The sequence below is a fragment of the Mauremys reevesii genome, linkage group 5 (genome assembly GCF_016161935.1).
Source record: "Mauremys reevesii isolate NIE-2019 linkage group 5, ASM1616193v1, whole genome shotgun sequence".
Classification (NCBI taxonomy): domain Eukaryota; kingdom Metazoa; phylum Chordata; order Testudines; family Geoemydidae; genus Mauremys; species Mauremys reevesii.
The window spans coordinates 113,064,176-113,086,223 of record NC_052627.1 but is presented as its reverse complement, the minus strand read 5'-3'; the positions used below and the strand labels follow the sequence as shown (position 1 = coordinate 113,086,223).

Genomic DNA, 22,048 nt, shown 5'->3' with positions numbered 1-22,048 from the left:
ATTACCTATTAACATATCTGTATCATTGAAGTCTACAATGTGTTGTTTGAAAAACAAAAAGTATGGAGGTCTGAGTTAAAGTTGTGCATTTGAGTGTGTGGGGTTATAGTTTAGAACTGAAAGAAAGTTGTGAAGCTGGGAAAGTTTTATGTATGTTTGGGTATTAATATTGACAAGGCTGCTATTGGTGTAAGAAGCATATTGGTTTAATTGGTGAGTTCCTGGATTTTTAGTGAGTGAATTGATAGTAAATTCTGATGAACAACCTTAATAACCTTAACTCTAAGTTAACAAAGTTGGGTTTTTTTGGCAGGCGGCAGGGATTTCCCAGGTTTTTGGAGACAAATTTAAATCATTAAATTGTGAAAACACAGATTTGAATTCTGCTTTAATTTCAATGTAAATTTAACTGTAGAGCCACTACTGCACCTGCATAATAACAAACAAAAAATAAGAGGCAGAAGCTCATAGCTTGATGAATCTATGATAATTTATCCCAGCTGAAGCTCTGCCCTTATGAATGTGTGTGAGATCCCCTACATTGTAAACAATTTGCTGAATTGGATTTTAAACAAAATAAATTTGACTTTCAGTGTTTGCTGAAAATAAATTCAATCTAACTTTTTTTAGGCCGTGAGATCCTTAGGATAGAAATTCCAGGGGATGTGGACTATGGCCAAGATTTTAAAAAATGACTATTGATTTGGGGGATGATCAAGCTGAAAAAGATCTTAAATGAACCTGATTTTTAGAGGGTGTGTGAGTTTAGCCCTTTTTATAATTAGGTCCCTTTAAAGTGTCTCGAATTGAATGCCCAAAAATTGAGCCTGCCAAAATCACTAGACATGTACATGCCTCCGACGAAGTGGGTATTCACCCACGAAAGCTCATGCTCCAAAACGTCTGTTAGTCTATAAGGTGCCACAGGACTCTTTGCTGCTTTTACAAAATCACTAGAGACATTTGAAATTCTTTGTTTATGTGTGTATTTGCAGCTTGTACTGTGCCAAACATTGCACTGCTTGATAAATATTTCTCTTAAATAAAACAAATGTTCTGACTTTGCTGTTGGGGTGGGAGAAAGAAATAGAAGGGAGGAGTCTGGAGAGACAATAAAGGAGTTTGGATTAAATATTTATTTCTTCTAAATATTTTATTTAAATGTATAATTGCGGTTTAGATTTACAATAAAATTTATTTAAAATAGAATCTAATTTGCATTTCCATCTCAAGGTATTTTACAAACACTAATTGAGTCCCACAAAACCCCTGTGTGGTAGAGAAGGTATATATATACCTACCCCTGAAATGCCAGCTCGTCTGCGAGGGAACAAAGCCCATGTAAAAATGAATAGCCATGGTACACAATTATTGGACAAAGTAAAGGAAAATAGCATAAATAACTGAAACTGCAGGAGGAATTTAAGGTTGGTAAATATGATTACTGGAGTTGGGTTTGGTCAGGACAGTAGGGTTAACATTCTTATTCGTATAAAAAATGCTATGGAATTGTTAATGACCAACAGTAATTACAAGCTCCTTTTTATGCTTCCAGGAGCCCAATACTTGCAAACACCCTTCCAAATAGCTCAGTGGTTTGACTATTGGCCTGCTAAACCCTGTGTTGTGAGCTCAATCCTTGAGGGGGGCACTTAGGGATCTGGGGCAAAATCAGTACTTGGTCCTGCCTAGTGAAGGTAGGGGGTTGGACTCAATGATTTTTTTTTTTTTTCAGGGAGGGATAGCTCAGTGTTTTGAGCATTGGCCTGCTAAACCCAGGGTTCTGAGTTCAATCCTTGAGGGGGCCATCTAGGGAACTAGGGTAAAAATCTGTCTGGGGATTGGTCCTGCTTTGAGCAGGGGGTTGGACTAGATGACCTCCTGAGGTCCCTTCCAACCCTAACATTCTATGATTCTATAAATACAGTACTGATTTAGGCCCATCCTTGCTCCCATTGAAGTCAATGTTAATTCTATCATTTGACTTTAATTGCAGCACGATCAGACCCTCAGAGAGAAGCAGAGGCAGCTCCAGGCCCCAGCACACCAAGCGCGTGCTTGGGGCGGTATGCTGCGGGGGGCGCTCTGCCGGTCGCTGGAAGGGCAGCAGGCGGCTCCGGTGGACCTCCCGCAGGCGTCTGCGGGAAGTCCACCGGAGCCGCGGGACCAGCGACCGGCGGAGCGCCCCCCGTGGTGTGTCGCCGTGCTTGGGGCGGCAAAATGGCTAGAGCCGCCCCTGGAGAGAAGAGTGTCACTGAGTAAATCACCAAGCCACTTCCTGCAGGACCTACATGGTTTCCAGCTGAAGTACTGGCCCAGTCCAGCCCTTCTTCATTTGAGCTGTCCCCCTTTCTGGTCTTAGAGCTCTGACAGCTGACAAATGTAACTGAAATGTATTTTGAACAGTTTTTTTTTGAATGTGTGTAATGTGCTAATATTTTTTTTTTTGAGCAGATAATCACAAAAAACAAAGGTGCCTGCTTTTGCTATGGTTTTCTTTCCTTTGCTGCTTTTTTTTATTTAAAGAAAATATGCTAGCATTGGAATGTCAAAACAGGGCTTTATTCAGCAAGTCACTGTATACTCTTTATTTCCATTGACTTCAAAGTAAATAGGATCAGCCAGGGAGTCTTTGGATTATCGCTACTCAGGCATAGCTACATATTTAGGTTTGGCAGAACTCAATTTTGTTTTCTAATTTTGACAGATAATATTGATGCTTATTTTTTTAAACTTTTTTTAGCTTTAGCAAGTTAAATTTTCACAGTTGTGGGAAATTATGGAGGGGGTAGACAATAATTATTTAATGACAGGAGACGATATCTATCCATATCTAGCCCGCAGGGCCCTCCTGCCCAGCCCCTGAGCTCCTGCCCCGGGAGGCTCGTCCTCGTCCCCGGCCCCTCCCCTGCTGTTTCCCCTCCCCCGCAGCCTCAGCTTGCTCTGCTGCCAGCATAATGCTCTGGGCAGCAAGGCTATGAGCTCTATGGGGCAGCGCAGCTGCAGAGCCACGGCCTGACCCGGTGCTCTGTGCCGCGCGGTGGCATGGCTGGCTCCAGCCGGGCGGCACGGCTGCCTGTCCTAGTGCTCTGGGTGGTGTGGCTGTAGCGCTGCCAGCCACCAGTGCTCCAGGCAGCGCGGTAAGGGGGGAGGGATCAGGGGGAGTTGGATAGAGGGCAGGGGAGTTCAGGGTGGTGGTCGGGGGCTGGGGTGTGGATAGGGGTCAGGGCAGTCAGAGGGCGGGGAACACGGGGGTTGAATGGGGGTAGGAGACCCGGGGGGGCAGTTAGGAAGAAGAGGGGGGGTTGGATGGGGCAGTGGGGGGGTCAGGGGCAGGGGTTCTTGGGGCGGTCAGGGGACAAGGAGAAGGGGCAGTTGGATGGGGCAGGGGTCCCATGGGAGCTGTCGGGGGACAGGGTACGGGGGGATGGATGGGATAGGAGTCCCGAGGAGGGCTCTCGGGGGTGAGAAGCTGAGGGAGTCAGATAGGGGGCAGGGACTGGACCACGCCTCACTGTTTGGGGAGGCACAGCCTCCCCTAACCAGCCGTCCATACAATTTCGGAAACCCAATGTGGCCCTCAGGCCAAAACGTTTGCCTGCCCCTGCAGTAGACGCTGAGATTTGAAAAGTTAAAGTTTTATTACTGTCTAAACACAAATTGTCAACATCACATATCAAAATATACAGAGTAAATATCCTTAAATCAAACTCAAATAGGCAAAGTAATAAAACTGTTGCTTGAGAACTTATTTGTAAATACTGATTATTATCATCAATTGAAATTAGGTCTGTCAAGCGATTAAAAAATAAATTGTGATTAATAGCGCTGTTAAACAACAATAGAATACCATTTATTTTAAATATTTTTGGATGTTTACTACATTTTCAAATATATTCATTTCAATTACAACACAGAGTACAGTGCTCACTTTATATTTAGTTTTAATTACAAATATCTGCACTGTAAAAAACAAAAAAAAATGTATTTTTCCATTCACTTCATACAAGTACTGTAGTGCAATTTCTTTATCATGAAAGTTGAACTTACAAGTGTAGAATTATGTACAAACAAAACTGCAGTCAAAAATAAAACCATGTAAAACTTTAAAGCCTTCGAGTCCACTCAGCCCTCCTTCTTGGTCAGACAATCACTCCAATAAACAAGGTTGGTTACAATTTGCAGGAGATAATGCTGCCTGCTTCTTGTCACCTGAAAGTGAGAACAGGCGTTCACAAGGCACTGTTGTAGCTAGCATTGCAAGATATTTACGTGCCAGATGCACTAAAGATTCATATGTCCACTCATGCTTCAACCACCATTCCAGAGGATATGCATCCATGCTGATGATGGGTTTTGCTTGATAACGATCCAAAACAGTGCAGACTGATGCATGTTTATTCTCTTCATCTCAGTCAGATGCCACCAGCAGAAGGTTGATTTTCTTTTTTGGTGGTTTTGGTTCTGTAGTTTCTGTATCAGAGTGTTGCTCTTTTAAGACTTCTAAAAGCATGCTCCAAACCTTGTCCCTCTCAGATTTTGGACGGCACTTCAGATTCTTAAACCTTGGGTCAAGTGATGTAGCTGTTTTTAGAAATCTCACATCAGTACCTTCTTTGCCTTTTGTGAAATCTGCTGTGAAAGTGTTCTTAAAATGAACATGTGCTGGGTCATCATCTGAGACTGCTATAACATTAAATATATGCAGAATGAGGGTAAAACAGAGCAGGAGACATACAATCCTCCCCACAAAGGAGTACAGTCACAAATTTAATTGACGCTTTTTTTTTTTTTAAATGAGCATCATCAGCATGGAAGCATGTCCTCTGGAATGGTGGCCGAAGCATGAAGGGCCATACGAATGTTTAGCATATCTGGCATGTAACTATCTTGCAACGCCGGCTACAAAAGTGCCATGCAAACGCCTGCTCTCACTTTCAGGTGACATTGTAAATAAGAAGCAGACAGCATTTCCCATCAATGTAAACAAACTGTTTGTCTTACCGATTGACAGAATAAGAAGTAAGACTGAGTGGACTTGTAGGCTCTAAATTTTTACACTGTTTTGTTTTTGAGTGCAGTTATGTAACCAAAAAAATCTGCATTTATAAGTTACACTTTCACAATAAAGAGATTGCATTCAGTACTTGTATGAGGTGAATTGAAAAATACTGTTTCTTTTGTTTATCATTTTTACAGTGCATATATTTGTAATAAAAAAAAAATAAGCACTGTGCACTTTGTATTCTGTGTTGTAATTGAAATCAATACTGAAAATGTAGAAAAACATCCACAAATATTTAATAAATGTCAATTGGTATTCTATTGTTGTGTGATTAATCACAATTAATTTTTTAAATTGTGATTAATTTTTTTAATCGTGTGAGTTAACTGCTACTTATTGACAGCCCTAATTGAAATATTTTTTCATTCCTTTGTGTGTATATGATTAAATTGACATTTACCAACAAAAATCTAATCCTTCCAAGTTTATATATAATTTGATACATTAGAATAAACATTTTTCACACACCTCAACTCAGTCTATATTCTAAAATGAAAGGGAAGCCTTCTTTAAAAGGACTTTACTTTCTATTTTGTTGTATTGATGGTTTAGAAAAGGTTTTTATTTTGTTATTTGACTAAATATCAAAAAGTCTAACCGCTCACTAATTGAGAAGATAAATGTAGTTGTGTAACTTTCAGTTTGGGTTGTAAAGCCAGTGATTTCATAGTCATGAGTTTATCGAGAAAAGAGCACAAGAGCTAGGATATCAACATTATTTAGACTGATGGGATTAATCAACTCATGTTAACACACTGATTATCATACAGTAAAGAGGAATGTTTCAAAAGAATACTCCAGTCTGAGACATAAAGTGAAATCACTGAAATCATTTCTAGAGAGGTCATGGTTGAATGATCACAAAACTCTCTTTACTCAAAGCAGATGCTTATTAAGATTAATTTAGTGTGAAAAGTGAACCGGGATGCATATAAAAGACATTGTCTCTTCAATTATGTAATAAGACACCTCCTCATTGTATTGTGTTCACTGAAAATGATTGTATTTTCCTAGGGGATGTATATCTACAGTTTGCCAAAGTCCTCTTACAATCCTTCTTACCCATTTTAGATGAAATATCAGACTGCAGAGGATGAAGCCAAGAGAGCAGAAACAAGAGAACTCAAATAAACATCAATTTAAATGAAAAAGAAAAGGCATTTCTTATGTTTCTATTATGTTTGTATTCTCAATATACATATTCCAACTAACAAATCCTAATGATGCCATAATATGAATGCAGAAAGAAATGGAAACAAACTAATACTTAACCTAAGGGTAGGTCTACATGGGGGATTTAATGCAAAACTTTTTGATGGGCATCTGGTAACTCGCACTATGCGCGTCACACCAATAGCATGCACACAGGATTCCTGTTCCATTTCAATTTTCCTCATGTGAACACATGGTGGCAGTATGCTGCTAAATGAGGGAGTAGTGTTCTTGGATGGTATCCATGGTCCTTTGCTTTGTGGCTGAGCAGTGTGCATCATGGGATTGTTGGAGCTGTGAATTGTGGCATGAGAAAGCCAGGCAGGTTCAAATTTAAAAAAAAAAAAGTTCTTTCCATTGTCTCCACCCATTCTTTCTTTCTGGGCAAGTGTGATGGAATATACCTCTGTGTCCACACCCTACACAATATTGTAATAATTTTTGTACAAGATATGCCTTGTAGGGTATCATTTGAAAACTCATAATTTGCTGGTCAGTATTGTCCTCATCAAAATATGTGTGGCAACACTGAGTGTGAAGTTATAAGATTCCCCTGTATGATGTTATTAACATATGCTCCAAACCCCACAGCTCTGCCCAAGCAGAGGTCAGCAAACAGGTCTCACCTAAACACAGAAATGTGTACTTGTCTTACTTTGCATTTAACCAGCAAACAGAGTCATCAAGCAGAACTGTAAAAAAAAAAAAAAAAAAATCTCAAACAGGTTAAAATGACCAGCAGGGAACATTCTTCCACATAGACAATTTGTCTCCTGGTTCTCAGCTGGAAAGGTTTTTCAAGAGGGCTACTAGAACTATTAAAAGGAAGGACGGACACCCCACCCCCCGCCTCTGTAGCAACTGCACCTAAGAAGATGAAAGGAAACAGCTGCTGGACTCGGGGTGGGGGGAGATGTCCTGAAGAGTTTGATAAGTAACCTAGCTGGAAGCACTTGGTGAGAAACGTTGCTTGAATTTAACATAGTTTGTTAAGTTAGGCACTAGTAAGCTTTTTATCATTATTTTTCTTGTAGCCATTTCTGACTTTTATGCCTCATTACTTGTAATCACTTAAAATCAATTTATTTTTAGTTAATAATCCTGTTCTACTGTTTTATCTAATCCAGTGTATTTAAGTTGAAGTGTCTGGGTAACTTTATGTAAAATAATAAACTGGTATATTATTCCCTTAAAGGAATAATGGACTTAAAATATTTGTACTGTCCAGGAGAGGGCAGTACAAAACATACATTTCCGTGGGAAATCCAGGACTGGGGATGTGTTGGAGTCACCCTGTAGTATAACCAAAGCTGGTGAGAGCCAGGGAGTAGCTGACAGGCTGCAGTTCCACACAGACATTCAAGGTGAGGCTTGCGTGCTGGAAGGCTGTTTGTGAGCAGCCCAAGTGGGAACTAATTCAGCAAGGCATTGTAAGGCACCCAACGTTGCATGACAGGGGTGACATAGCCCCCTCAATGGTCTGGATTGACTCTGGTATGTCACAGCAGGCTAGCCCTATCTTGAATCGCTGTCTGCCAGCGTTGGTCTAAAAATTGAACCCATGTTTTATTTGAAAATATATTTACCAAAGCAATCTACTTACTGACCAACAAAGAGCAAACCTTTAAATAAAAACACAGTGTAAACCATATTGAAAGTGCAACAATGCAGGCAGTGCAAAAATTACAGAGGAGGGGGAAGGCTTAAATTTAGAGCCCCATATAGGTCTTTCCTGTGCCTCTTCTTATACACCACGGTCCTGGAGCTGAGTGCTGAGCTGACCAGCATACAATTTTCAGGTGCACTGAAGGGCTCAAAAGTGCTGGGCTCCCAGGAGCCAGTGTTTTCAGTGGGCAGATGTTAGACCTGAAAGGGGAATGGCCTCTGGGATGAGTGCTGTGCGGGTATGGTGAGGGGGAGTTGGTGTCAGTTCCAGTAGCCAGTTTTGTCCAGAAGGCCATAGCTGGGTCCTGGCTTACAGGACTGCAGCATCTCCTGGCCTAACAGGAGCATGTTTTGTAGGAGAGTCTTCTGGCTCAGCACAATGCCATGAGTTGCCTTTGCATCTCCCTGACTTTTCCCATGCTCTCCTTGTCCATGGAAATGCTCTGTATTTGTGTATTTGAGGCACTTCTATGATTTCAGAGGGGCTATGGGGGAACATCGGGGCTGAGCACCCCTGCATCTCCTTTAGACTGACAGTAGACTGAGGCGGGTGACTAAAAGGCAGAAAATGGTCTTATTCAAAAAGGCAAAGAGCAGACCAGTGACATACCCTGTGAAGTTGTTCACCAGGATGGCCTCTCCAGAAATGCTTCAGGAGTGGGAGGGGCTTGCGAGCTATGCCATGGGGCAGGGTGTATGTGGCTATTCCCTACAGTGTGTGAACCCAAAATTGAGCTATTCCTCGGGCTTAAGTTCTGCTTTATTTTTGCAGACATGAAGAAAGTGCAGAGAAAAATAGACAGAGTCCTCCAGTGCTTGTCAGCTGGAAGGCATGGCATTTAAACTTCAGCAGAGAACAGTCCTGTTTCTACTTTTCTACCCCAGGCATGCAATGTCCATGTATACCTCATGTAAGCTACAAACACACTAAGAAGCTTTTTTCCCTGTAACCATTGTCTCAATAAACTGTCATGTTTTGCACAAATGATTTTTTTCATTATTCAAATATGCCATGGGAGAGGGGTGGGCTAGGGGTAGCAGCTGTGCTGCCAGATACCATTTTGGGCTGGCAAATAGGATTTGGGGGGGAAAGGCGTTCTCTGGGCAGAAAGAGTTGAGGTAAGGGGAAAGGAAAAGAGGGGGATGGGCAAGTGCCTTCCATGCCTCGGTCCTGAACATTGTCAATACTTGTGGCCTTAGTATGAGATAGAAGCTGACCGCTTGGGTGGAGCAGCCGGCATTTTGGAAATATGTATGGGAAAGAGCGAGGCAGGGGCTGGCTACTCAAAGGTCACCTAGAATAGAAGGTAGAATGGAAGAATAGCACAATAATAATACATTGTAAGCATAGCTAATTACATTCCAAAGTTCCCTCCAAGGGATCTGCCTCTTCAGTCCCGGCTAGTGTTTCTGGCTAGGACTCGGGCTCAGGGCTGGCTTTAGGGCGATTCCCGGGAATCGGGCCCCGCTCCTAAGAGGGCCCTGCAGCGTCTGGAAGAGGGGGCCAGCACCCTCCACCGAAGAGCCACCGAAACAGCAGCAACCGATTGAGCTGCCGCCGAATTGCCGCCGCTATCTTTGGTGGCAGCTCAATCGCTACCGCTGCCTTTGGCGGCATTTCGGCGGCAGCTCTTTCAAATTGGGCCCCACATGTCCTAAAGCCAGCCCTGCTTGGGCTTGCCCTATGTGGATGGGGATCAAGGTATATTGCCCTGGGCTAAGGCTTTCCAAAAAGATCCTGGCTCTCAGGGGACAGCTCATCCCCAGTTGGCCTTGCCAGTTGTCCTCAGTGAGGGGGTAGAGTGAAGCCTGCAGGCTCAGCATGGTGTCTTGGACGGGTTGTGCTATAATTGCATAGGATCCTGCCTAGTTCATCATAAAAATGGACAGGTTACGTGTCCCCTGCTGGATTGTCCCCTTTTGTCTCTCGTTTCAATGTACTTACTCCTGAGTTGCTTGGTCTTTATCCAGCACTGGTCAGCGTCCTGGTCAGGGCCCCTCTCGGACGTCTTCTTGGCAAAGTCCACAAAAAGGTCTTTATTCGTGGCTGGCCACGAGATCTTCCTATGTCAATGAGGCGATGAGATCCAGTGTCTCAGCATGACCTCAAGCAGCTCGAGGCATGTTGTAGGGTTTCTGGAGAGCTGTCCTTGTCATATCACAACAATGCTAATACACTTGATTCCAGGAGCAAACGGGCAAGTGCTGTCCCCATGCCAGCTTTTAAAGGGGGAGGGGGGAGGTATCTTGGGAACTTGACACCAGATCAGAAGAGGGCATACAGGTGAACAGACTGTCAGTAACTGTTCACCTGAAAAACACTGTGGGATAGCCATTGGAAGTAAGGGGAAAAAAAGAGGTGCAGAGAAATTGCATCCACCCTAATAATAGACCACATTAATTCAATTTGTATCAAACCTAATCTACTTTATTCTGTATTGCCATAAAAATCACAGGAGTTTGTAATAGTATCTCTCTTGCCACAATTTCTCCCTTCCTTCTGACTCTTTCTGTTAGCTCCCTCTAGTGTTTACAGTGGGTCAACTGGCAGAGCCAGGATTCAGCCCTGAATGTTGTAGAAAGCCAAACTTTATAAAGCTCCATAATTTTGTTTATATATACACAAAATATCTTTAGCACTTTGATTATGTAATTTAGATGGTATCTATCATATCAGCGGATGCACTTACAATACAGCTGTCCTCCAATACAATTAAAAATGGTTTCATCTTATAGAGTACCCATGTCCCTGAAGACTGCTAAAGACAGGCTGTTTTTTCCCCCTAAACTTTTACTCAGACTTTAATGTTTCCTCAGACATCCCATATCACAGAAGATTTTAGGAAATGATACATCTTAAACTAGGTTTTAATGTTTTTTTGGTGTGGATTGGCTAGTAGTGGTCTGGAGTCAAAAGAAATAATATAACTTTGATGTTATTGCGAATTGCATTAGTATCTAGCAGCCACGGACAATGCAATTTGTTGCCATAGACAATGCAACTTGCTTATAACTATGCTCTTCAGCTCCATTATTTCCATACAATATTCTGTATATATTGAACATTCTTTCGCTGAGGTTCTTTGTACAGACATTGTAAAATTTTTCAAGTTTAGTTTCAAATGCTGAAAAAGAGTTCTTTACACATCCATGAAGTTGCTGGGTTTACTTTGAATTTGGGCCAATGAGAATGTATACAATTAGCTCAGTGATTTAAACAATCTTCAGATACAGCTTTTCTCCCCTTCTGATTTGCCTTGATTACAAATGTGATTTGTAAGCAAATTGCCTTCCTTTTGATATGTTGATTAAGTTTTCAACATTAACATCGCATACAAGAAGTTGCTATTTCTATGCCAAAAAATATGGCACACATAAAATACACTGGACATAGTTTTATATAGTTAGGGCCAAATTATTGCTGCTCCAGCATGAGTGCACTGGAGAGGAGAAAGTTCAGGAGCTTCTTTCCCTCTACTGAGCCACTCATGTACAGGAGACTGTAAGTGACAAGCAATTTTGTGTTGGGGAGAATTACCCTGTCCCAGATCCCATTTATCCCAGCAGGGCTGCGCTGGGGACAGCACTGGATACACCTGTTGCTGTTATACAGATGTATCAAGTCCTGATGCCCACCAAGCTCTCCCCACAGTGCCTGGAAAATTATACTTTGCAAAGGCCTAATGTCTCCAGGCATTGCTTGAGTCTCTCTCTCTCTCTGCAGAGGTATAACTGAGGCCTCAGTGTATACATTTTTACATATTTACCTGCAGTGCTTATGGAAAGAATGTAGTTCTTTGTGTGTGTTTAGGAAATTTACTCCACCCTGAAAATCTTAAGTTTCAAGGTTAGTCTTTTTAGCAATTACAGGAAGCTACAGTATGTACTACTGAAACCTGTCGGGCCCCAAACTAAGCTTTAAACTTTCAAAACAAGGTGTGTGCCTATGGAACTGCCAATAACCACTGAGTAGATGCAGTTACTGTATACAGGAAGCTAGGATCAAGTTCAAATAAAAGGTCTGGGCACCAGTTCTTAACAACTGATTTTAAAGTAGTTGTAATCTACAAAGCTATCTGTTTATCTCTGCGGAGGAGGAGAAGGGTATTATATACCTAATGAGAAAGACCATTTAAGCAGCCTTCTCTCCAGGTTAAAAAAAAATATTTTAACTTTTTCCTCTTCCAGATTAGCTGCTCAGTCTATTGCTGACAGATGAGATCAGCTATGCAGAATTTTAACACCATGTTGCCACTGAAACATATATCGGCTTCTGTCCTCATACTCTGAGTGGAAGTTTTAAAGACTATAAGTTCAAGAATGGGTTCTGTAATTTTATTATGAATTAACCAATATGATAATTTTTCTATTTTCAGTAAATAGATGAAAACTCTCTCATTCTCCACCCACACATTATGTCTTAGTACCTAAAAGCATGCAGGGGCCTAACAGACGGAAGTAAAGAGACAGTCCTGGTTTGAAGAGTTTACAACCTTAAGTCCTGATCCTGCAAAGAGTTATGTATGTTTTTAATGTATGCATTATGAGTAATCCAATTGACCTCAATAAGAGAATTCACAGTGCACAAACTATGTGTGTAAGTCTTTTCAGAATCAGGACCTAAATTATACTTTGCGGTTTAAAGTCTATTTTGCTTTAATATGCTGACGCTCCCACTACCCTCTTTTTCTGTTATTCCAGTCATTGCTCAGATTTGTATTTATTTTAGCTCATAGGGTTAATATGACCCTTTCAGTCAATAGCAAATCACCCATGGTAATAGGTCAAATTTTCATTCCAAAATCATGTATAATATACCATTTAATAAGTACCAACATGCATAGAACAAAGCAAAAATTGAATATGAAATAAGCACCAATGAGATTCTGTTTCTGAACACAGGAAGATAGGATGAATGTCAAAGTTTCAAACATGTCTTTTATATTCCTAAGAGCTAAAGTACAGTCAAATAGCATAAGAGTACATTAGCTACAGTCCAATAATATAAAACTTGAAGTCTTATCCAAAGCCCATTGAAGTCAATTAAAAGGTTTCCACTGACTTTTTATATTTTTTGGATCAGGCTCTATAAATTAGTTAGAGATATACCTATTTCCTAGAACTGGAAGGTCATTGAGTCTATCCCCCTGCTTTCACTAACAGGACTAAGTACTGATTTTTTTGCCCCAGATCCCTAAGTGGGCCTCTTAAGGATTGAACTCATAACTCTGGCTTTAGTAAGCCAATGCTCAAACCACTGAGCTAACCCTTCCCCCCAAAATTTATAAGGATAAGACTATATAGGAACACAGCCTTATTCTTCCACCTTCTCTCACTTCTAGTAATACTTTACTACGAGCCAAGCTGTGAACCTGTTATTTCTAGTGGTGAGGAGTTATCTGCCTAAGCAATTGCTTTGACGTCAAGAAAACTGCTGGTGCAAGTAACTGCTCATCAATGGCAGTAAGGGATTCACAATGTGGCCCTATGTGAATAGTCCCATTCATTTTAGGGAGACTGTTTGCAGAGTGAGGGACTACTCAGAGTAAGGGTGGCAGAATCATAGCCTGCAAGAAATATGTTAACACATGGCAACAACATTAGTGATATGTGTCAAAAATGTCTACAAAAAGTTCCATACAAGGGTGACAGCAAGATCAACGAGTCATTATTTCTGGAATTTTATCAAGTATGCTTGTTTTATTCTTAGTAATGCAAAGAAAGGTGGAAATATGCAATTTTAAAGAAACATCTCTCTAAGTATCTAATTTACCATATGTGAATTCCAGGCTTTATTACATACATATTTTGCTGAAATATCCCCCATACAGTATGTCTTAAATCTCAAAAGAGCAATGGCATTTGACTGCTAGTTCACACAAATAATTGTGGCATTCTTGGAATGAAGAATCTTGCCTCCCCTGGTGTCCACCTAGTTAATACCTTAAATATTTTTTCATTACAAATCCAACACAAAAGACAGTGACTTAACTGAGGTTAGCCACCAACTGTGTATTCTTTTTACGGGAAATACACATGAATGTCACAATAGAATCACCATATAGGATGATGAACAGAACAATAAGTAAAATATATGAATTATTATTAGAGCCCTACTTAACGTGCGATATTGCAGAAATTGCGGATTCCACAATATTAGGCTCTCACCACAATTTTGACAATTTTGAGTCCCCGCTCTCAGTCCCGCTAGGTCAATAGTGGGAGCCCCCACTCTCAGCACTGTGTTTCCACTCTCAGCCCAGGGCCCCCGTGCCCAGCCCCAGGCAGCCGACAGCGGGAGGCCCCACTCTCAGCCCCGGGTGGCCAACAGCAAAAAATCGTGGAAAAGCAATAATAAACTTTTTATTCAATTAAGGCCTTAATTATTATTATTATAATTACAGAAGACTCACTCATGGATCTATAGTTAGGCTTGTGTTGAGCTTTTAATCTAAAGCAGGATTATAATAATGGAAAAAATCCAGCCTTTTTATGCAGCTGTGGAGATCCTCAGACGCAATGTATTAACTTCAGTTCTGCTGTGGAGAGTGGCAGGATTTTGAGACCTCTACAGAGGTTCTACTCTTTGGGGACTCCCATGGGGGTTTATGGGCCAATAGCAGGCTGGGGAACTGTGAGAGAAGAGTTGGACGTTACATTATATTCAGATCCACCAGCCGTTTCCAGACCCTCCTTTCCCTTCCCCATGTACAGAAATTACTGGGGGCAGCATCATAGCCTGCTGAGTGAGACTGCATTCCCCTCTGTGCCTGCCATCTCCTCTTGCACAAAGGCTGGCTACTTGTGCTCTGCCTGGGGAGAATATTAATTAATAATAACAAATGTTATTTCTTAAAGTCTTCTCCAGCCCTTCCATGGAGTTGCTAGTGTCACTGCATGACAATTCAAAGTGCAATATACTATTGCCCCTTCTTCCATCACCAGTGTCCTGTTAAGATACTACCATTGCCCCTCTGCTGAGTGGTAGCAGATGTCCAGGGCCCTGCAGCTCAGCTTCCCAGTGGAGGAGAAATCATTGACATGGTAATTTGTTTTATTTACACTTATACATCAGTCATGGAACAGAGGTGGTCAACAGATTGCATGCAACCCTTCTTTCAGGAATCTCAGCCTAACAACAATGCCCAGTTCTAGAGAACAAACCTGCTTCAATCAATTAATCAGTTCTAATCAACATGTCTTCCCATGGTTGAAGAAACTAGGGGCTGGTCTATACTGGGAACTTACATCAGCATAGTTACTTCTCTCGGGGCTGTGAAAAATCTATACCCTGAGAGAAGTAGCTATGCTGACCTAACCCCCAGGGTAAACAGTGCTAGCTTGATGAAAGAATTCTTCTGTCCACCCTAGTTACCACCTCTTGGGGAGGTAGATTATCTTGCCAACAGTGTAGGTAGTGTGTACAGTGGCACATGGCAGCTCCGCCACTGTAGCATTCTCAGTGTAGACACATGCTGAAAGGTGAACTGTCAGGCTGGAGGGAGGTTACTAGTGGAGTTCCTCAGGGATTGGTTTTGGGACCAATCTTATTTAATCTTTTTATTGCTGACCTTGGCACAAAAAGTGGAAATGTACTAATAAAGTTTGCGGATGACACAAAACTGGGAGGTATTGCCAATACAGAAAAGGATCGGGATATCATACAGGAAGTTCTGGATGACCTTGTAAACTGGAGTAATAGTAATAGGATGAAATTTAATAGTGAAAAGTGCAAGGTCATGCATTTAGGGATTAATAAGAATTTTTGTTATAAGCTGGGGAGGCATCAGTTGGAAGTAACAGAGGAGGAGAAGGAGCTTGGAGTATTGGTTGGTCACAGGATGACTATGAGCCATCAATATGATATGGCTGTGAAAAAGGCTAATGCGGTCTTGGGATGCATCAGGCGAGGTATTTCCAGTAGAGATAAGGAGGTGTTAGTACTGTTATACAAGGCACTGGTGAGACCTCATCTGGAATACTGTGTGCAGTTCTGGGCTCCCATGTTTAAGAAGGATGAATTCAAACTGGAACAGATACAGAGAAGGGCTACTAGGATGATCCGAGGAATGGAAAACCTGTCTTATGAAAGGAGACTCAAAGAGCTTGGCTTGTTTAGCCTAACCAAAAGAAGGCTGAGGGGAGATATGATTGCTCTCTATAAATATATCAAAGGGATAAATACCAGGGAGGGAGACAAATTATTTAAGCTCAGTACCAATGTGGACACAAGAACAAATGGATATAAACTGGCCATCAGGAAGTTTAGACTTGAAGTTTAGACTCCATCAGAGGAGTGAAGTTCTGGAACAGCCTTCCGAGGGAAGTAGTGGGGGCAAAAGACATATCTGGCTTCAAGACTAAGCTTGATAAGTTTATAGAGGGGATGGTATGGTGGGATAGCCTAATTTTGGCAATTAAGTGATCTATTAGCTGTAAATATGCCCAATGGCCTGTGATGGGATGTTAGATGGGGTGGGATCTGAGTTACTACAGAGAATTGTTTCCTGGGTGTCTGGCTGGTGAGTCTTGCCCACATGCTCAGGATTTAGCTGCTCACCATATCTGGGGTTGGGAAGGAATTTTCCTCCAGGGCAGATTGGCAGAGGCCCTGGGGGTTTTTTCTATCTTCCTCTGCAGCATGGGGCAAGGGTCACTTGCTGGAGGATTCTCTGCACCTTGAAGTCTTAAACCACGATTTGGGGACTTCAATAGCTCAGACATAGGTTAGGGGTTTGATACAGGAGTGGGTGGGTGAGATTCTGTGGCCTGCGTTGTATAGGAGGTCAGACTGATGATCATAATGGTCCCTTCTGACCTTAAAGTCTATGATATCCCAAGAAAAAGAACTGGACAACTATAACACATTGTAATAGCACCACCTGGTGACACCTGCCATAACAATATTGTATATAAGAAAACATTGCATGAAAAACACCCACCTAAGGCCAGGTCTACACTTACAAGTTTTGCAGACACACCTATGTAGTTAAAGTTATGATTTTTTTACGACACTTATTCTGGCAAAAGCCCTAGTGTAGATGCAGTTATACCAACAAAAAAGTGATTGTGCCAAATATAGCTTGTTTCATTCATTGAACCAGAAAAAGAGATACTGGCAAAAGCACTTCTGTGACCATATAACTGCATCTGTATTAGGAGGTGTGACGGGTTGAATCACAGAAACCTCCTTGGGGCTGCCACTGATGTGCCAAAACTACTTCTGCCCCTGCTTTCCTGCCCTGGCAGCTTGGGACTTCAGTGCCCTGCCTGGTTTGAGCCAGACCTGCTAGCCTGCTGCAAACCCAGACCCAAGGTCTGAACCACATCCCCTAGCAGCTGTAGGCTTAACTGAAAGCAACTTACAGAAGTGTTCCTGTCTTTAACACTCAGATGTTCAATTCTCAACGGAGTCCAAACCCCAAATAAATCCATTTTACCCTGTATAAAGCTTATACAGGTAAACTCATAAACTGTTCACCCTCTATAACACTGATAGAGAGATATGCACAGCTGTTTGCCCCCCCCAAGTATTAATACATACTCTCAGTTAATTAATAAGTAAAAAGTGATTTTATTAAATACAGAAAGTAGGATTTAAGTGGCTCCAAGTAGTAACAGATAGAACAAAGTGAATTACCAAACAAAATAAAATAGAACACGCAAGTCTAAGCCTAATACAGTAATACAACTGAGTACAGATAATATCTCACCCTGAAAGATGTTTCAGTAAGTCTCTTTCACAGACTGGCGCCTTCCTAGTCTGGGCACAATCCTTTCCCCTGGTACAGCCCTTGTTCCAGCTCAGGTGGTAGCTAGGGGATTCTTCATGATGGCTCCCTTTTCTCTGTTCCATTCACTTATATATCTTTTGCATAAAGCAGGAATTCTTTGTCCCTCTGGGTCCTGCCCTCCCCCTTCTCAATGGAAAAGCACCAGGTTAAAGATGGATTCCAGTTCAGGTGACATGATCACATGTCACTGTAAGACTTCATTACCCACTTGCCAGCACACAGGTATACAGGAAGACTTACAGGTAAAACACAACCATCTGCAGTCAATTGTCCTGGTTAATGGGAGTCATCAAGATTCCAAACCACCATGAATGGCCCACACTTTGCATAATTAAAATAGGCCCTCAGAGTTATATTTCATATTTCTAGTTTCAGATACAAGAGTGGTACATTTATACAAATAGGGTGATCACACTCAGTAGATTATAAGCTTTGTAATGATACCTTACAAGAGACCTTTTGCATGAAGTATATTCCAGTTACATTAGAATATGTTCATAAAATCATATAGAGTGCAACGTCACAGGAAGGTTTGGCCAGTATTGCTATATTGGCAACATTCATGTGTGGGGCCAAGGCTTTAAATTAGTGTTGGCTTGTAATGGCTAAGTGTTTCCTTTATACAAAATGTTTATTCTAAGAAGCAAAAAGTGAATGCTAAACATAAGACCAAACTATGCTCTTCTTGGATACATACAGAGCTGTCATGGAAGTAAGTGGGATTAGAGTGCAAAGATCCAAAGACAGATATTGATCTCTTTTAGTAAATGCATGAACCCTTCCAATTTTTATTTTACATGATTCAATTGAAGAAAAATTATTCCCCAAAGCCCAGTCTTGATGGATCTCTACCATTCCTGCAGGGAGTCCTGTTGATTTTAGTAGGGCTCACCCCTTCCCACCTGACAAACTGGGGCTGTGCAGGGCCTCACTGGGGACCCCCCACCCCAGTGGGACAGTACAGGGTTCCCAGAGGGATGGAGGGGGATAATCCCACACACACATGCAGTAAGGCAGTGGAGGGGCAGCGGGGCTCACCCCCGCCCACACACACATACATTCATACAAACTGGGGCAGTGCAGGATCTCATTGGGGGTAGAGGAAACTCATGCCTCCACACACACACTGAGGCAGTGAAAGGTCTCCTTGGGGGCTCACCCCCCCACACACACACACTGGGGCAGTGTGGTGTCTCCCTGAAGGCTCACCCCCCCACAAACACACACTGGGGCAGTGAAAGGTCTCCTTGGGGGTTGAGGGGAGATTCAGCTCACACACTGGGGCAGTGCATGGTCTCCTTGGGGGCTCATCACTCACACACACCCCGGGCTGTGCAGGGATTCACTGGGGGTGGAGGGGAGACTAACCACCCCTCCACACACACACACTGGGGCAGTGCAGGGTGTCCCGAGGGGGCTTACTCACCACATACACACACACTGAGCACTGCAGGGTTTCCCTGCAGGTTCACCCCCCACTAGGGTTGCCAACTTTCTAATAGCACAAAACTGAACACCTAGCGCCCCCCCCCCCCCCGCCCTTCATGGCTCACTCTCACCCACCCTCACTCACTTTCACTGGGCTGGGGCAAGGGGTTGGGGCACGGGAGGGGGTGAGAGCTCTAACTGGGGGTGGGGCTCTAACTGTGGGGTGAGGCCAGAAATGAGGGATTCAGGGTGCAGGAGGAGACTATGGGCTAGGGCAGGGAGTTGGGGTGCTGGCGGAGGTGAGGGCTCTGGCTGGGGGTGCAGGCTCTGGGGTGGGGTCAGGAATGAAGGTTTGGAGCGCAGGAGGGGGCTCAGGGCTGGGTCAGGGGTGTGGGATGTGGGCTTACATGGGCAGCTATCGGTCAGTGGCGCAGTGGGGCTAAGGCAGGCTCCCTGCCTGTCCTGTCTCCGCGCTGCCCCCTCTGCCTCAGAGCTGGATCTGCTGGCTGCTTCTGGGGCGCAGCGCGGTGCCAGGACAGGTAGGAACTAGATCCACACACTTACACACACATTGGGGCAGTGCAGGGTCCCCTTTGGGATTCACCCCCTCTCCCTGGGGGCTCACCCCCCCCACACTGGGGCAATGCAGGGTCTCCCCCTGGGGGCTCATCCCCCACATACACATACACTGGGGTAATGCAGGGTCTTCCTGGAGCCTCGCCCTCATATAAACACTGGTGCAGTGTAGCAGGGTCTCCCTGGGGGCTCACCTCCCACATACCCACACACACTGGGGCAGTGCAGCATCTCCCTGGGGGTAGGGGCTCATCCTCCACATACACACACACTGGGGCAGTGCGGGGTCTCCCTGGGACTGGGGGCTCAGCCCCCATGTACACGCACACTGGGGCAGTGCAGGGTTTCCCTGGGGACTCACCCACCACCTACATACACACACAGGGGCAGAGCGGGGTCTCCCTGAGGGCTCATTCCCATACATACACACACACTGGGGCAGAGCAGGGTCTCCCTGGGGGCTCACTCCCACACATACACACACACTAGGGCAGTGCAGGATCTCCCTGGGGGCTCACCCCCCCCATAGACACACAATGGGGCAGTGCAGGGTCTCCCTGGGGGCTCACCTCCCCCCCTGTAGACACACACTGGGGCAGCGCAGGGTCTCCCTGAGGGCTAACCCCCCCATAGACACACACTGGGGCAGTGCAGGGTCTCCCTGGGGGCTAACCCCCCCCATAGACACACACTGGGGCAGTGCAGGGTCCCCCCTAGACACACACTAGGGCATCTGAAGAAGTGGGTATTCATCCACGAAAGCTCATGCTGCAAAACGTCTGTTAGTCTATAAGGTGCCATAGGATTCTTTGCTGCTTCTACAGAACCAGACTAACACGGCTACCCCTCTGATACTAGGGCAGTCCAGGGGCTCCCTGGGGGCTCACCCCCCCATAGACACACACTGGGGCAGTGCAGGGTCTCCCTGCTGGATCACCCCCCCACCATAGACACATACTAGGGCAGTGCAGGGTCTCCCTGGGGGCTCACCCCCCCCATAGACACACACTGGGGTAGGGCAGGGTCTCCCTGGGGGATCACCCCCCACCATAGACACACACTAGGGCAGTGCAGGGTCTCCCTGGTGGCTCACCCCCCATAGACACACACTGGGGCAGTGCAGGGTCTCCCAGGGGGCTCACCCCCCATAGACACACACTGGGGCAGTGCAGGGTCTCCCAGGGGGCTCACCCCCCCATAGACACACACTAGGGCAGTGCAGGGGTTCCCTGGTGGCTCACCCCCCATAGACACACACTGGGGTAGGGCAGGGTCTCCCTGGGGGCTCACCCCCCATAGACAAGCACTGGGGCAGTGCAGGGGCTCCCTGGGGGCTCACCCCCCACATAGACACACACTGGGGTAGGGCAGGGGCTCCCTGGGGGCTCACCCCCCATAGACACACACTGGGGCAGTGCAGGAGCTCCCTGGGGGCTCACCCCCCACATAGACACACACTGGGGTAGGGCAGGGGCTCCCTGGGGGCTCACCCCCCACATAGACACACATTGGGGCAGTGCAGGGGTTCCCTGGGAGCTCACCCCCCATAGACACACACTGGGGTAGGGCAGGGTCTCCCTGGTGGCTCACCCCCCATAGACACACACTGGGGCATTGCAGGGTCTCCCTGGTGGCTCAACCCCCATAGACACACACTAGGGCAGTGCAGGGGCTCCCTGGGGGCTCACCCCCCACATAGACACACACTGGGGCAGTGCAGGGTCTCCCTGGGGGCTCACCCCCCACATAGACACACACTGGGGCAGTGCAGGGTCTCCCTAGGGGCTCACCCCCCATAGACACACACTGGGGCAGTGCAGGGTCTCCCTGGGGGCTCACCCCCCATAGACACACACTGGGGCAGTGCAGGGTCTCCCTGGGGGCTCACCCCCCATAGACACACACTGGGGTAGGGCAGGGTCTCCCTGGGGGCTCACCCCCCATAGACAAGCACTGGGGCAGTGCAGGGGCTCCCTGGGGGCTCACCCCCCACATAGACACACACTGGGGTAGGGCAGGGGCTCCCTGGTGGCTCACCCCCCATAGACAAGCACTGGGGCAGTGCAGGGGCTCCCTGGGGGCTCACCCCCCACGTAGACACACACTGGGGTAGGGCAGGGTCTCCCTGGGGGCTCACCCCCCACATAGACACACACTAGGGCAGTGCAGGGGCTCCCTGGTGGCTCACCCCCCATAGACAAGCACTGGGGCAGTGCAGGGGCTCCCTGGGCGGGGGTCTCAGCTGGCGCTGGGTTCTCTCCCGTGGCGCGGCGCCGGGGCTGGCCGGATAAGACGGCGGAACCCCACA

At 45.0% G+C, this 22,048-nt stretch overlaps 1 long non-coding RNA gene across 3 annotated transcripts in view; it reads left to right on the top strand.

Annotated features, from left to right (window-relative positions):
• Positions 1–8,911, top strand: part of LOC120405505 — a 92,543-nt gene extending 83,632 nt beyond the window's left edge. Inside the window, exons 7-8 of one of the 3 annotated variants that reach the window (XR_005598608.1) lie at positions 1,234–1,427; positions 6,137–6,231. This is a non-coding gene — a long non-coding RNA (uncharacterized LOC120405505). Of the gene's footprint in view, positions 1–1,233; positions 1,428–6,136; positions 6,232–8,714 lie in introns of those variants that run through there. The other 2 variants (XR_005598606.1, XR_005598609.1) reach the window with 2 other exon arrangements.
• The last annotated feature ends 13,137 nt before the right edge of the window (positions 8,912–22,048 follow it).